The sequence below is a fragment of the Camelus bactrianus genome, chromosome 23 (assembly GCF_048773025.1).
Source record: "Camelus bactrianus isolate YW-2024 breed Bactrian camel chromosome 23, ASM4877302v1, whole genome shotgun sequence".
Taxonomy (NCBI): domain Eukaryota; kingdom Metazoa; phylum Chordata; class Mammalia; order Artiodactyla; family Camelidae; genus Camelus; species Camelus bactrianus.
The window spans coordinates 23,241,888-23,255,435 of record NC_133561.1 but is presented as its reverse complement, the minus strand read 5'-3'; the positions used below and the strand labels follow the sequence as shown (position 1 = coordinate 23,255,435).

Sequence of the window (13,548 nt, the reverse complement as noted above, 5' to 3'; positions counted from 1 at the left end):
AATATTATTAACATCAGTGGAATGATTCCAATCCAAACAGAAAGGTTAAAAATCCAAGTAAAGAAAATATATGGAAGAACAACTGGTTTATTAAATTTTATTCAATCAGAATTGTGAATACAGCCTAATGAACCATTCTTCCACCCCTTTCAAAAGATGGAAAAGATAACTTTTTTTCCATTTCTAAAACCACCACCAAACATTCACTTTTCCCTGTGCTCCTTCCAGGATACATGTCACTCCTGCCATGGAATAAATACCTCCTGTGTCAGGTCTGAAGGTTATTGCCTCTAGAACTTCTACAAGGATCATCATTCTTGCCCATATTTGAAGTTTAGGTTTTGTGGTCTGCTTGTCGTTGGGAGCAGGTCTCCTAAATATCATTCTTTATTCTTATAAGGTGACCATCTTGTCCAAACATTATTCAAGATCCACTTAAATCCTGTCTCCTTCAAGAAATCCTCTCTGGCCATCCTAAGTTTCAGAGAATCCACAACATGAAATACATATTTGTCCGACACCTAATAAGATGCAGGCGCTGTACTAGGTACTGGTGATACCTTGTTGAAAAAGATGGCTTATATAAACAAGGGACAAAATGCATCCTGTAAAATTAAGTACTTAGTAAATAGACTTTCTGAGAGAGGTTCTAGGTGGAATAAAAAAATTGAACTTTTATTAAACCTCCTGTTCTATAGACCAGGACTTTAATCTTCATAATCTCCCTTACAAGTTCACATATGACAAAACTGGCCAGAAGAGTTTATAGGGAAATAACTTACATAAAAGTCATGTGATAAAGCAGAAATCAGAAACCGTCTGGCTGATTCCAAAGCCAAGCTTTTACCACTTTCCCGAGGTTGCCTCTATAGCATGAAAAGGACAAGGCTGATTACAACAGCAAACATACAAAGAGTACTTATTATAAGCCGGGCATTGCACAGGCACTCACTTAATTCTTACAACCATTCTATGAAGTGGGCACTATTATTATCCCTAATTTAAAGATAAAAAAACTGAGTGATGAAGAGTTGAATTTATCCAGTGCCCCCAGCAATTAAAAGACAGCCAGAATTTTAACCCATTTTGTTCTGACAGCAGAACTCAAGATCTTCACCATTTTATTTATTAACACTTAAAAGTTAGAAGGCTAGACTTTTGTCATAGGCCCACCATGATAAGTTCTTTGAACATGAAGAGTTTCATGAGCTTCAGTTTCTTTCAAATGAGAAAAAGGATGTTGTCCATCCTAACTTTTTGTGGAGCAATGTGATGCTCAAGTGAGAACTATTTCCTAGGCACTCTGTTAATAGTAGGTAACCAAGAGAAAGTTAAATTTTAGACTAGGTTACTGACTAGGACCTTCTGAAAAGTTCTCTACCACCAAATGTATTACTCAAGAAGTCTCTTTACTTTTAAGTTTAGAGAGGATGACTTATTTTTAGTGAATGGCATCTCATAAATTTAATAAAAGATCCAACTTTTTTTTTTTAATGTGGATTATTTTTTTAAAAAAGCCTCAGTGGTAGATAATATGGAAAACTGTCTAACTGGGAAAGTTAATTTCTAGTATCATTATCCTGTGATTTATCCTTCTGTGTGTCTTTCTACTCATTTTAAGATTCAAAGAATTAGAACAGCAATGCATACCACTCTACCATTGGTTCAAAGTACGGTGAGGGTCTCAGATTAATTAAAAGTAATATACTGAAAAATCCAGAGGATATCAGCTGAGCAGGAGGGGACTGGGGTAGAGGTTCTGGTCAAGTACAAAGGCAGAGGTAGGGCTAAGGGGTTCTTCCCTACCTGGAGGCCTCAGGTGTGTCCTGACCCTTTCCATGGAATCCAAGGCAGTGGGTGCCTTGCCCAGAGGGAATATGCATAGCAAGCCCGGGCAAGACCCAGGCCACGTGGCCAGCAGTGCAGGGAGCTGGGCCCTGTTGTGCTCTGGATGCCCTGCACACTAGTGCCTGAAAACCACCAGGTTCTTGGCTGAGTGGGGGGCTGGCACAGAGCAGAACAGACTGGTACCCAGATGTCCTGGGTTCTCCACTCAGAGATTCCAGGTTCCAAGATTGTTCTTAGAGTGGTCCGGCATTCAGGATCTTGCTTGGTACTCAAGATGTGGACAATGACTAACTAGTTTTCTAGTTCTGGGGAAGTCAGGTAAACATTGTAATAAAGGGCACCAGCTGTGGAGGCCAACAGACTCATTTTACAGACTAGAAGCCAAGGATCAGTGAGACTAAGGTGAGGTGCTTACAGAAAATCACTCAGGTTAGGTTTGGGATCCACCCCAGGCAGAAGTCACAGGACATCACCAACCCAAGGTGGTCAGGTCTGGGATGAGAATGCTTTTAGCATAAACTAGTCTTATGGGGGAATTAGTCCAGGCACTGATGACTTCTGCCTATTACCTCTGCAACTAAACTGAGGCTGCAGAGCACACCAGGCAGTTCAGGTAGCCACCTTTCAGGTACCTGGAATCAATGAGTGACAGCAAGGTGCTGTGTAGACTCATCCACTAGGATGACACTGTCACGTGGGAGGCAGCACAGGGGAGAGGAGTACGGGTTGGGAGGTGAGAATGAAGCTGACTGTGTGTGACTTTGGGCAAGTCCTTTCCCTCTTTGAGGCTTCACATTCCCAGTGGTAAGCAGAGGGACTGGACAAAAGGGCCAGACGATGGGCCACAAAAGCTCCAGCCTTGTCCCTGCCTTCAGTGCAGTGGGAGAGGAGACTGACGGATAAAAAGACTTAAGGTCCTAAATGACAAGGGTGCTGATGAAAGTCTGTGCCAGGGACTGAAGGAGTGCAGAGGCAGGGCAAGATAATGCTATCCGGGGAGGGCACCAGGACGAGATTGCTGTGAAAGAGCACAGCATGCCTGGGCGGAGCCACCCCAGCCTGGGCCTGGCCCGGAGGCAGCTCCAGAAATGTTCTACTGAGGTCGTGCCCATTCCTGTCCTCAGAGGGTTCCCAGACTTGCCGACAGCAGGTGTTTCCTACTCTGAATTTCTGTTGTTTATTGTGGGAGGTTGGGGTGGCGAGATGATCAGAGAGACTAGGGCTCAGGGCACCCTGATTTCTCTTGAGTTGTCAGACATACCCAGAATTTCTCTTCCATCTCTGAGTAAAACCTTTCAAGTCTATCTTTTTGCCTTCAGGATAAAGTACAAATTCTTTAGTATATCAAGGCCAGCAGGATCTGGTTTTTCTTCAGATTAGACTAGGATTTCTCAACTTTGCCACTATTGACATTTTGGGTTGGATAATTCTTTGTCGGCTGGGACTGGGGTAAGGGGTGTCCTATGCCTTGCAGGATGTGTGGGAGCATTTCCCTGGCTTCTACATACTAGATGTCAGTAGCTCACACAGCTCTCCCCAGTCATGACAACCAAAAATGTCTCCAGACACTGCTAAATATCCTCTGGGGTCAAAATCACCCCTGCTCTGGACTAGAAGAGGATTAGCCACTCTGCATCGCTTTCATTTCCAGGACTGTGGCTTACCACCTCTTTCCCAATAATAGCCCTCAATTTCTCCCTTCTGCCTGGCTGATCCTTACTACGGGAGATCTCAGAGATCCTTTCCCCGGAAGCCCTCTTTGACCCCCCCTGAGACTGCATCAGGTGCCGCCTCTGGGCTCCCACAGCCTGCTGGCTCCCCTGACCCTCGCTCACCTGGGGTTATCACCATCTGGGGACCGAGAACCCCAGGAAGGCAGAGTCTTCATCAACACTAGGTCCCCAGAGTTACCCAGCACAGGGCTGGGTGCAAAGCAAGAGCTCAATGTCTGTGGGATGAGTGGATTTTGAAACAGAGGCTGGGCTGAGGTGGAATCCCCTGATGCTGACTGTGGGAGGATCCTGGCAGTCAGTGAGGACATGCTGGAACATCTGGCTGGCTCTTGTCCCCTGTCTGGCCCTCAGGGTCTCAGCTACTCAGCTGCTTCTCAGCCCTCATGGGCCCCTTAGCAGAGATTCCTGGGCATTGTGTGAGATTGGACACGCAGGTCCAAAAGCAAAAACAATGTCTGAGTCACTGCTCTGTCTGGGGCCACCCCACCCTTCCCCATCCATGGGGTCCAGCACATGAGCAGGCAGACCCTCGGCCCAGTCTCGTGCCCTAGCCAGCCAGCTCCTCCTGTAGCCAGGGGCTCAGACACAGGGCCCAGAGTTCTGCCATTCATTACTTTAGCTAATGTGTCCCTGGTATGTGCTAGGCTCTGTGCCACTGCTGAGGATATACAGCTTTGAAAAGCAGGCCTCACCCTCTTGGAGCTCTGTCCTAGCTGAAGGAAGAGGTGAGGCAGGGGGAGAGGATGGACAGGGACACAGAGTGAACAGCGTAAAAGAAAAACATACAGCAGGTCAGAGGGCAACGTGGATAAATACATTTGGGGAGGGGGAGAGGAAGTGAGGGAATGGGGAAGAGGGTTGTCGTTTAAATAGGGTGGTCTGAGGGGGTGATGTCTGAACAAAGACCTGAAGGATGTGAGAGAGGGAGTTACGTTAATACATGGGGGAAGAGTGCTCAGCATGAAGGGAACAGCCAGTGCAAGGGCTCTGAGGTGAGAGGTGTGTGGGATGATGCAGGGACAGTGAGGAGGAGGCCAGTGTGGGAGGGATGGGTGAGTGAGGGAAGAGGAGGGAGTGAATAGAGGCAGTGAGGGGCCAGATCATGCCAGACCTCGGGGGCCACAGTGAAGACTCTGCCTTTACAGTGAAGGGAGGGGAGCCACAGGACAACTGCCTTTTGATGATTAGATACCATTTTCTTAGTATACAGGGTTCTATGGCTTTCAGTACATTTCCGCAGTTGTGCAGTGCCACCGTCACCACAGTCCTATCTGAGCACACTTCCATCCGCTCAGGAAATTGCCCTCTTCCCTTTTACAGTAACTCTTGCTCCCAACCCCTGCGCCAGGCAACTACTAAGGTGCTTTCTGTCTCCATAGTTTTGCCTTTTCTGAAGGTTTCTTGTAAATAGAATCAGATGACAGCAACAAATTCGTATCTTATTTAACATGTCTTTTTCAGTACTTTGTCTCTGGTAGTGAAGCTCAAAAATAAGCAAAGACATAACTCAAAATCACAGCAGAATTGTCTTCTAAGGCATGAAGAGGCCAAATGAGTTACTGCATCATGAAACAAGTCAATCACAGTAAGGAAAGAAAAACAGAAGAAATATTGCGACTTCATAATCTCATTCTGCACTGCCTCTTAATGGTTTAAACTTTTCACCCTACTGAAGCTCTCTCCAATGAAAACAGTCTTAGGTAGGAAACCCCAATGTTTGTAGACTCACTTTGGAAAAGAACACCATGTATGTTTGTATTTGATAACACTGTTACAGTTACTAAAATATCAGCTCATGTTTCTGGAATTTTGTAGGATTCCCCACGGTGGAGGAAAGGTTATTTGTGGGCACAAGGTTCCTAGTTCAATAATTCCTTAGTGTTGGGCTGCTATTTAATAACATAAACCAGTGAATTTCCTTGATATTTAAGCTAGTCTAAATTAGTTTTAAATATGATTAAATGTGAATGAATTAAATTGTGCAGCCACTCTTCTACTGTAAGTTGTGTTACAAAACTGATTTCTCAATCCTTATCCTTCCGCTTATATTTTTTGGAACATCATACAGTTTTATGAGATGTTTCAAAACAAAAGTCAGATTCCGGTATAGAGGGTCTATTTTGAAACATTCATAGAATGGTCAAGATATATTAATCTCACAGCAAGAGGGAGACAACACACTGATCAAATTGTCAAGTCCAAACAGAGTAAGATCTATAAGAGTTCTGTAAAAACAGCATAGGAATAAATATTAGTCATATTTAAAGAAAATAGTAATGAACCATGCTGCCCATTAAATTTCAGAACATTGGAGTAATGAAATTTGTTTATGCAGAATTATCTGCTACTGATTTTGATACTTGGCTCAGTAAGTACAAACCCAAGAGAGAATCGGGGTAGAAGACAGTTTGTTATTAGGTTGTATGAATATTCATATTTAAATAAAATGAGATGATTAAGACCAGATCAAGAACAGATTTATACGTATGTTGCATGTTTCATTCACATTAGTCCTAGTGTTTTGTGGTTCTGATAGAATTAATTATTTTTAAATTGCAGTATAATTGACTTACAATTATTACATTAGTTTCAGGTGTACAACACAGTGATTCTATATTTTTATATACTGTGAAATGATCACCACGATAAGTCTAGCTATCATTTGTCATAACACAAGGTTATTAAGATATTATTGACTATATTCCCTGCACTGTACATTAGATCCCTGTGACTTATTTATTTTATGAATGAAATTTTTACCTCCTAAACCCCTTCACCTATTTCACCCACCTCCCTACCCTTCTCTCTTCTGGCAACCACCAGTTTGTTCTCCGTATCCAAGAGTCTGTTTTTGTTTTGTTTGCTCATTCATTTTGTTTTTTCAGATTCCACATATAGGTGAAATCATACAGTATTTGTCTTTCTCTGTCTGACTTATTTCACTTAGCCTAATACCTCCAGGTCCATCCATGTGTTGTAAAAGGCAAGATTTCATTTTTAATGGCTGTATAATATTCCTTTGCATATATATACACACACCACATCTTCTTTATCCACTCCTCTATTGATGGACATTTAGGTAGAATTAAGTATTTTACCTTAAGATACTAAAGACCAGCTTGGTGACTTATTCCTAACAGAGAGAGGTGTACATATTACCCTTCCAACAGGTGACTTTGGACATGATGTCAGATCTAGGAAGCACACAAAGTAAAATTGAGACCACTGTGGGATGTTTATTATATAGAATGAAGAGTGATGCCAAGTATTTAAGCATCCTCTTAATAACAATGTAAATCTTGCAAAAAATGGATGTATATTGTTTTTTTAAAATCATCTTTCTTTTTTTGCACCTGCAAAGACAGAGGGTATGCTATCAGGAACCATCAAGACTTACACAAGACATATAAACCAGAAAGTAAGTCTATTTGTTTACCTTGGAGAGATGAATTTCCATTATCCCAGAGCTCCCCCTTTCCAGTAGCAGTGTCTATTTCCCACAAGAGGCAGGATCGTGTGTTAGCTGAGATCAAGGGATTTGGCATCAGATCAGTCTGCACTCAAATCCAACTCTGCAACTTGCCAGCTGAATTTACAGCAGCCTGTTGTACAAGTTATTTCATTAGTATGACTCAGTTTCTTCATCATTAAAATGGATAAATTCAGAGTTGTTGGAAGAACAAATTAACGTGTTCAAAGAGCATAGAACAGTGGCTGGCTTATCATAAATCGTCAATAAGTCATCATCCAAATACCTGTTAAAGTTAATAATCATAATTCTAGCAAGACTAAAGTTACAGCAAATGGACCTGAGGAATACTGTCCCCAGGTTAGGATAAAGTACAGAGAATCATCCTTTATCCTTTTTAACTAGAGAAAACATGTTCTCCTAAGTGACTGGAACCTTTGTATCCATCAGAAATATTTGGCCTCCTGCTACCTTTCTTTAGTACCATATAAAAACGAACAGATTTTACTCTTTAATCTCCTTTTTAAAATAATATATAAAACCTACTACAATAAAATTAAGGTTGTATTTTTTGTACAATTTATATTACACTTTTATCTTCCTAATGATACACTATTTCACTCTGATTGAATTTGGAAAATGTATGCTCAGCACATTGGCAAATCATCCATGTAACAGGCCAAGCTCTTTGATTTTCATTTTTACTCTCAGTTTCTTTAATATCAGAGGGTGACATTTTCCTGACTTTGTTTTAGCTCCTGCATGATCCAGCACAGCTCCATTTAACTGTGTTTTAGGTGGAGCATCCCTAAATAACAAATGTCTAATTTCCCACGACACCATTAAATTATTTGACAGAGACTGGCTAAACTCTTTTTATCTCCAACTAGACTTATTTTTTAGACATCTTTGAAGTTTCAGGTGGCCATACGACTTCGTTTGGTAGTGAAATGTGGGCAGAAATGCTGCAAGGCATCCTCTCCCAGCATTTAGCAGAATGCCAATAACCAGGGAGACTTGAGATGCCGCCCACTGAAGAAAGCAGAGCACAGTAGACTTGGGATGGGGACGACTGTGTAGAACAGAACCCCTGCCCCTGCCACAGATCAGCCTCAACATGAGCAAGAAATGAATGGAAGGTTCTGAGATTTCAGGGTTTATCTTTTGTAGCTCTGACATCCTTCAATCATATAGAAATTGTTATTAGACATGAAGTACTTCCATAAGGAAAGTTCAACTATGTGACATGGGTTAGAGGTTAGGCATCTAAATGTTTGCTAACGCCGTAGTCTTTGGTAGGTTCTAAGGCAGACCTGTAGCTATGGTGGAGGAGGTTGGATAATAAATAGAACGTTAAAATGTGTTGATCATTAATGGCCATGTGTAGCTTGTTATTAAAGAAAAATAAACTTGGGCAAGAAGTGGCTCTTCAGCAAGTCGGGCATAAGGAGGGATAGAGTACCGTTATACAGACTTTCAACATGTTGGAAAATTGGGTGTTTCTAGAAGCCAAGCAGTGGAAAATTTTGCTACAAGGATATAGTAAGACTCAGTCTTGCTTAAAAACAAAAAGCAAAAAAAAGACAATCTAAGGGTTTGGACTTCCCCCCAAGCTTGATACCCTCTGGATGGCTGCCATTAAAGAGGTATGGGGCCGGAAACAAAGAAATTGAGTTTGTCAGTTCTGACTAAGAATGCTACTGGCACATGGTTCTGACTGGAACAAATGGGTTTGAAGCCTACACTCTTAAGGGACTTGCATAGCTAAGAACCACAAGCCCAGTCCACATAAGCCTCAATGCTTAGAACAATCAAGTATCCAAAGTTACACCACCATGAAGTGAACTATCAATGCTGTGGGGAGGACATAATTTCCAACACCCCTTTCAGAGGTGGCCAGGGAGGAGAATGGACAAGAAATAACTTCCAAAAGGCAAAGCCAAGGAACAATGGAGTCTTTGCTCCAAATGAGTAAAATCAACTTCTAATCAAGGAATTTTCCTACTTCAGGGAAGGGGACATTTATAATGTGTGCACAGCAGGATTTCATAATTTTTATTGACTCTATTATACTGTGTATATAGTATGATCTCATTATGGATTTCATTTGAAATTGATTGATGATCATCTTTTCAACTTGATGACTATTTATATATCTTTTTTGGTGAGGTGTCTCTTTAATCTTTTGCTAATTTCTTAATTGGGATGTTTTATTTTTCAGTTGCAAATGTTTTTATAAATTTGACATACATGTTCTTTGTTAAATGCATTATTTTCTTCCCAATCTGTGGCTATTCTTTTTATTTTTAATAGTATCTTTTGAAGAAATTCCAATTTATCTTTTTTTATGATTTTCTCCTGCTGACCTAAGAAGTCTGCTTCAGGGTCACTCAGATTTTTTTTTTTTTAAGTTCCATAGTTACATCTTTTACATTTAAGTCTAGAATTTATTCTGAGTTAATTTTTATGTAAGGGAATAAGGTAAATGTTGATTTTTTTTTTTTTGTCCATACAGATATCCAGGTAATCCAGCACGACTTGTTAAAAAGGTTTTTATTTCCAATTGAATATATGCTGCGTTTTTGCCAAATGAGAAATGATTATGTATGTGTAGGTGCACATCTAGAATCTATTCTGCTCCATTGATTTAGATCTGTCCTTTGATTCAGACCACATTGTCTTGATTATAGTTTTACTATAATCCTTGAAACAAAGTGGTGTTATTCTTCTAAATTTATTCTTCTTACAAACTGCTTTGGCTACACTAAGTTGTTTGTATTTTCATATTTATTTTAGAATTAATTTGTCAATTTCTATTTTTAAAAGCCTGCTGAAATTTTATTGGGATGGCATTAAATCTCTAGATCATTTAGGTAGAATTGACATCTTAACAGTATTGAGGTGGGGAGGGTATAGCTCATTGGTAGAGTATGTGCTTAGCATGCACGAGGTCCAGGGTTCAATCACCAGTACCGCCATTATAAACAGGTAAATAAATAAACCTAATTACCCTCCCCCCAAAAAACAAAAAACAGTATTGAGTCTTCTAATTCATAAACATGGTAAATCTCCCCATTTATTTATGTAAATCTCCTTAAATTTAATTCACCAAGGATTTGTAGTTTTCAGTATACAGGTCTTGCACATACTTTGTTAAATTTATCCCTAGGCAGTTTCTGTTTTCACATGCAATTGTAAATTAAACTGTTTGTTACTGGTATATAGAAATACTATTGGTTTTTGTAAAAATTTTTGAATCTTGTGTCCATGCCCAATTAATTTAGTTTTAGCAGGTTTTTTTTTAAATTCCTTAAGATTTTCTATATACACCATCATGTCATCTTTATTTCCAATCTGGAAGCTTTTTATTTCTCTTTCTTACTTTATTTCACAAGATGAGGCCTCTGGTATAATGCTGAATAGAAGTGGTGGCTTGGCTTATTTCCAGTTTTAGAGGAAAAGAACTCAGTCTTTCACATTAAGTATGTTGTTAGCTGTAGATTTTTCCTAGGTGCTGTATATCAAATTGACGCCTTTCCTTGCTATTTCTCTTTTCTGGAAAGTTTTTTTAATCATTAATGAATAATGAGTTTTATCAGACGTCTTTTATACATCTACTGAGATGATCATGTAATTTTTAGAAATTTGTTAATCTAGCAAATTATATTTATTGATTTTCAAGTGTTGAATCGAACTTGCATCTACATGATTACAATAGAATGTTATTTTTACACATTCTTGAATTTGACTTGCTTGTATGTTGTTAAGGCTGTTTACATGCAAGATGATGAGGATTGTTGGTCTATAGTTTCCTTTTCTTACAGTGACATTGTCTGGTTTTGGTATCAGAGTAACACTGCCTTCATTACCTAAGTTGGGAAGTAGTCCCTCTTCTTCCAGTTACTGAAAAAAATTATTTAGCATTGATATCATTGCCTCCAAAAATGTTTGGTAGTATTAACCAGTGAAGCCATTCATGCATGGAATTTTCACTGTGGGAGGGTTTATGATAAAAAAATTTAATCTCTTTAATAGATATACACTAGTCCAGACTGCCCATATATTTGGGATTTTTCTGGATGATTTACTGCTGTTATCTTCCCATTTAATACCATTGTGGTAAAAAAAAAAAATACTCTGTAAGATTTCAGTCTTTTGCAATCTGTTGAGACTAGTTTTATGGCCCATAAGATGGAATGTCTTGATAAAATTTTCACATATACTAGAAATGAACTTATTTTATGGTAAATCCAGAATTCCAAACCAAGACTCCTAAATCTAAAGACTGTGCTTGTTCCACTAAATCTTATTTCCGTCTGTGATCCTAGGATGTTGGTCTTTTTCTGAAACTATTTATCCTACTCACCTTTATTTGCTCAATTGGCTTACTGACATTTCATTTTTATTTCTCATCTTAATGACATTGAACAAGGGGCAGTGTGTGTGTGTGCGTGCACACATGCACACTTCTTTTTCACAAAGGAAGAATCTGTATAAACGTGATGCTTTGTATCAGAAGTAAGTATCAGGTAAGCAGATTGAAACCCCTGGGGTACATACTTCCCCTTTATCCATCCTATTCAGTTCCCTGGGTGCCTGACTCATGAAATGCATCAGTAGAATTCCCTGCCTTTCCACTTCCAGATGGTTTAGCCAATAGGAGACACCAGCAGGAAATCTGGAGGACAGGAAGAGAGTAAAGTTGGGATATTTATTTGCCAAGCCATCTTCAGGTTAGCTAACTGAATAGGGACTTTAAAAGAACAAGGTTGGAAGTTTGTGATAGGAAGGTCAGAAAATGAGATTTCAGAATGGGCAGCTCAGGTAAGCACAAGAATAGGAAAATGTTTGTGTCCAATGTACATGCTTATTAGAAGGATGGTCCTTACCATGATGTCGGTAAGCCTCTTTCAACAACAAAACTCATTCAAAGTGCTCGGGTACAAAGTGGCCATGGGGCAGGGATGGAAACTATGCGTAGGGTCCACAACATGGACTTCCACTCGCAAAGGCCAGTCTGGCTAATCATTGCTGGGTGCCCAGCTTGCCAGCATTAGAGGCCACCATTTACCAGAGTGATCATCTGGCTACACAATGACAAATTGCTTTTACTGAACCCCAACCCCTCACACACGATATAGAGGAGTAGACACATATTTCTGGTGTATTGCTTTCCCTTCCAGCAGCATTTCTGCTAGTGTCACCATTTGTGGATTTAGAGAATGCCATCCATCACCTTATCAATGGTCATGTGGGTACATTACCTACAACTGGGAAACACATCCTAACAACAAAGAAAGTACACCATGAACTTATGCTCAAGAATATACTAGCCTTACCTCCTGTACCATCACTCAGAAGACATCTCAGAGAGTTTATGTTATCATGCATAAGGAAGGATGGCTTCTAGCAAAAACACTGTGGAAACTACGGGACCCCAATAAATATAGGACCACCAAGAACTCAGATTCTATTGGAAAGAAGGCTTGGGCACCCCATTAAGTGAAGCAAGTGCCTGACCAGCTGACATACTGGCAGCAGAAATAAGTGGGAGAGGAAGGAAGCAATAATGAATCAACTTAAACCACTTAGTCAGCCTGTGGCCAGCTGCAGAAGCAAGAATAGCAGCTGTCTTTGTGTTAATTGCTTCTTCACACCCCATCACCTTTTCTTTTTTTTTTTTTTTTTTTTTTTTTACTACTTTATTTGAATAGCACTAGTGTGGCTAATATTTTAGGTTTGAGGTGAGAATATGACAAGACCATCCCATGATGTTATGGTACTACTCTGTCTATTTGATGTTGAGGATACAAATTTTTCACCCAGAGAAACATTGATTATGAGCAACAAAAGGGATTGGGATGCACCCCTCAGATACAGTCTACACCTTAGTTTTTACCCCATGAATCTGACCCATAAGGACTGATTGGGTTGAGTCCCTGGGAGGCACTGGCCGAGAGCCGAAGCGTGTGAGAGAATTGAATTTAGCATAGTTTTCTCTTGGGTTTCCTCCCTGCCAAGTGGCTTCAAGGTGACTGCTTTCCTTTAAAGAGAGTCAAGCTTCTACTGACTGGCTTCTCTACATAGCTCTGTCAGGGTCCTGACAATTCCTTCCATCCCTCACTCCTCACTTCAAACCTAACGATGGTAAAGGCTCCCCATAGTGTTATACAACAAAACTTGATTTTCTGAAACACTGCCCACATGCTTGTAAATAGTCCCTTTATTAGACTTGCCTTAAATCACTCACTTTTACTGGGCAGTCTACTTCAGTCTATTTCAGCTGTGAATTATAGTTTTGTCAATGACAATCTACACACAGTTCAGCTCACAGGTGCCAAGGTCTATTTGTGTTTGGGAGTATGTAAGTGCATTCATGCGTGTGTGTGTGCATGCGTGTGCGCACGTGCCTGGGTCTGAAGCCAATATTCAGCTGCTTCATTTCCTAAAGGGCAGGAAATTGTGAGCCTAAGAGGTCTGAGCTGGCAGATTAGCTAG

General features: G+C 40.3%; 1 protein-coding gene across 1 annotated transcript in view; it reads right to left on the bottom strand.

The window, feature by feature from the left end:
• The window catches only part of PLA2G4A (phospholipase A2 group IVA), a 185,136-nt gene extending 178,101 nt beyond the window's left edge, over positions 1–7,035 (bottom strand). The window contains exon 1 of the mRNA XM_074351811.1: positions 7,018–7,035. The gene's annotated coding sequence lies outside the window, so the exon portion shown is untranslated. The remainder of the gene's footprint in view (positions 1–7,017) is intronic.
• Positions 7,036–13,548: the final 6,513 nt, after the last annotated feature.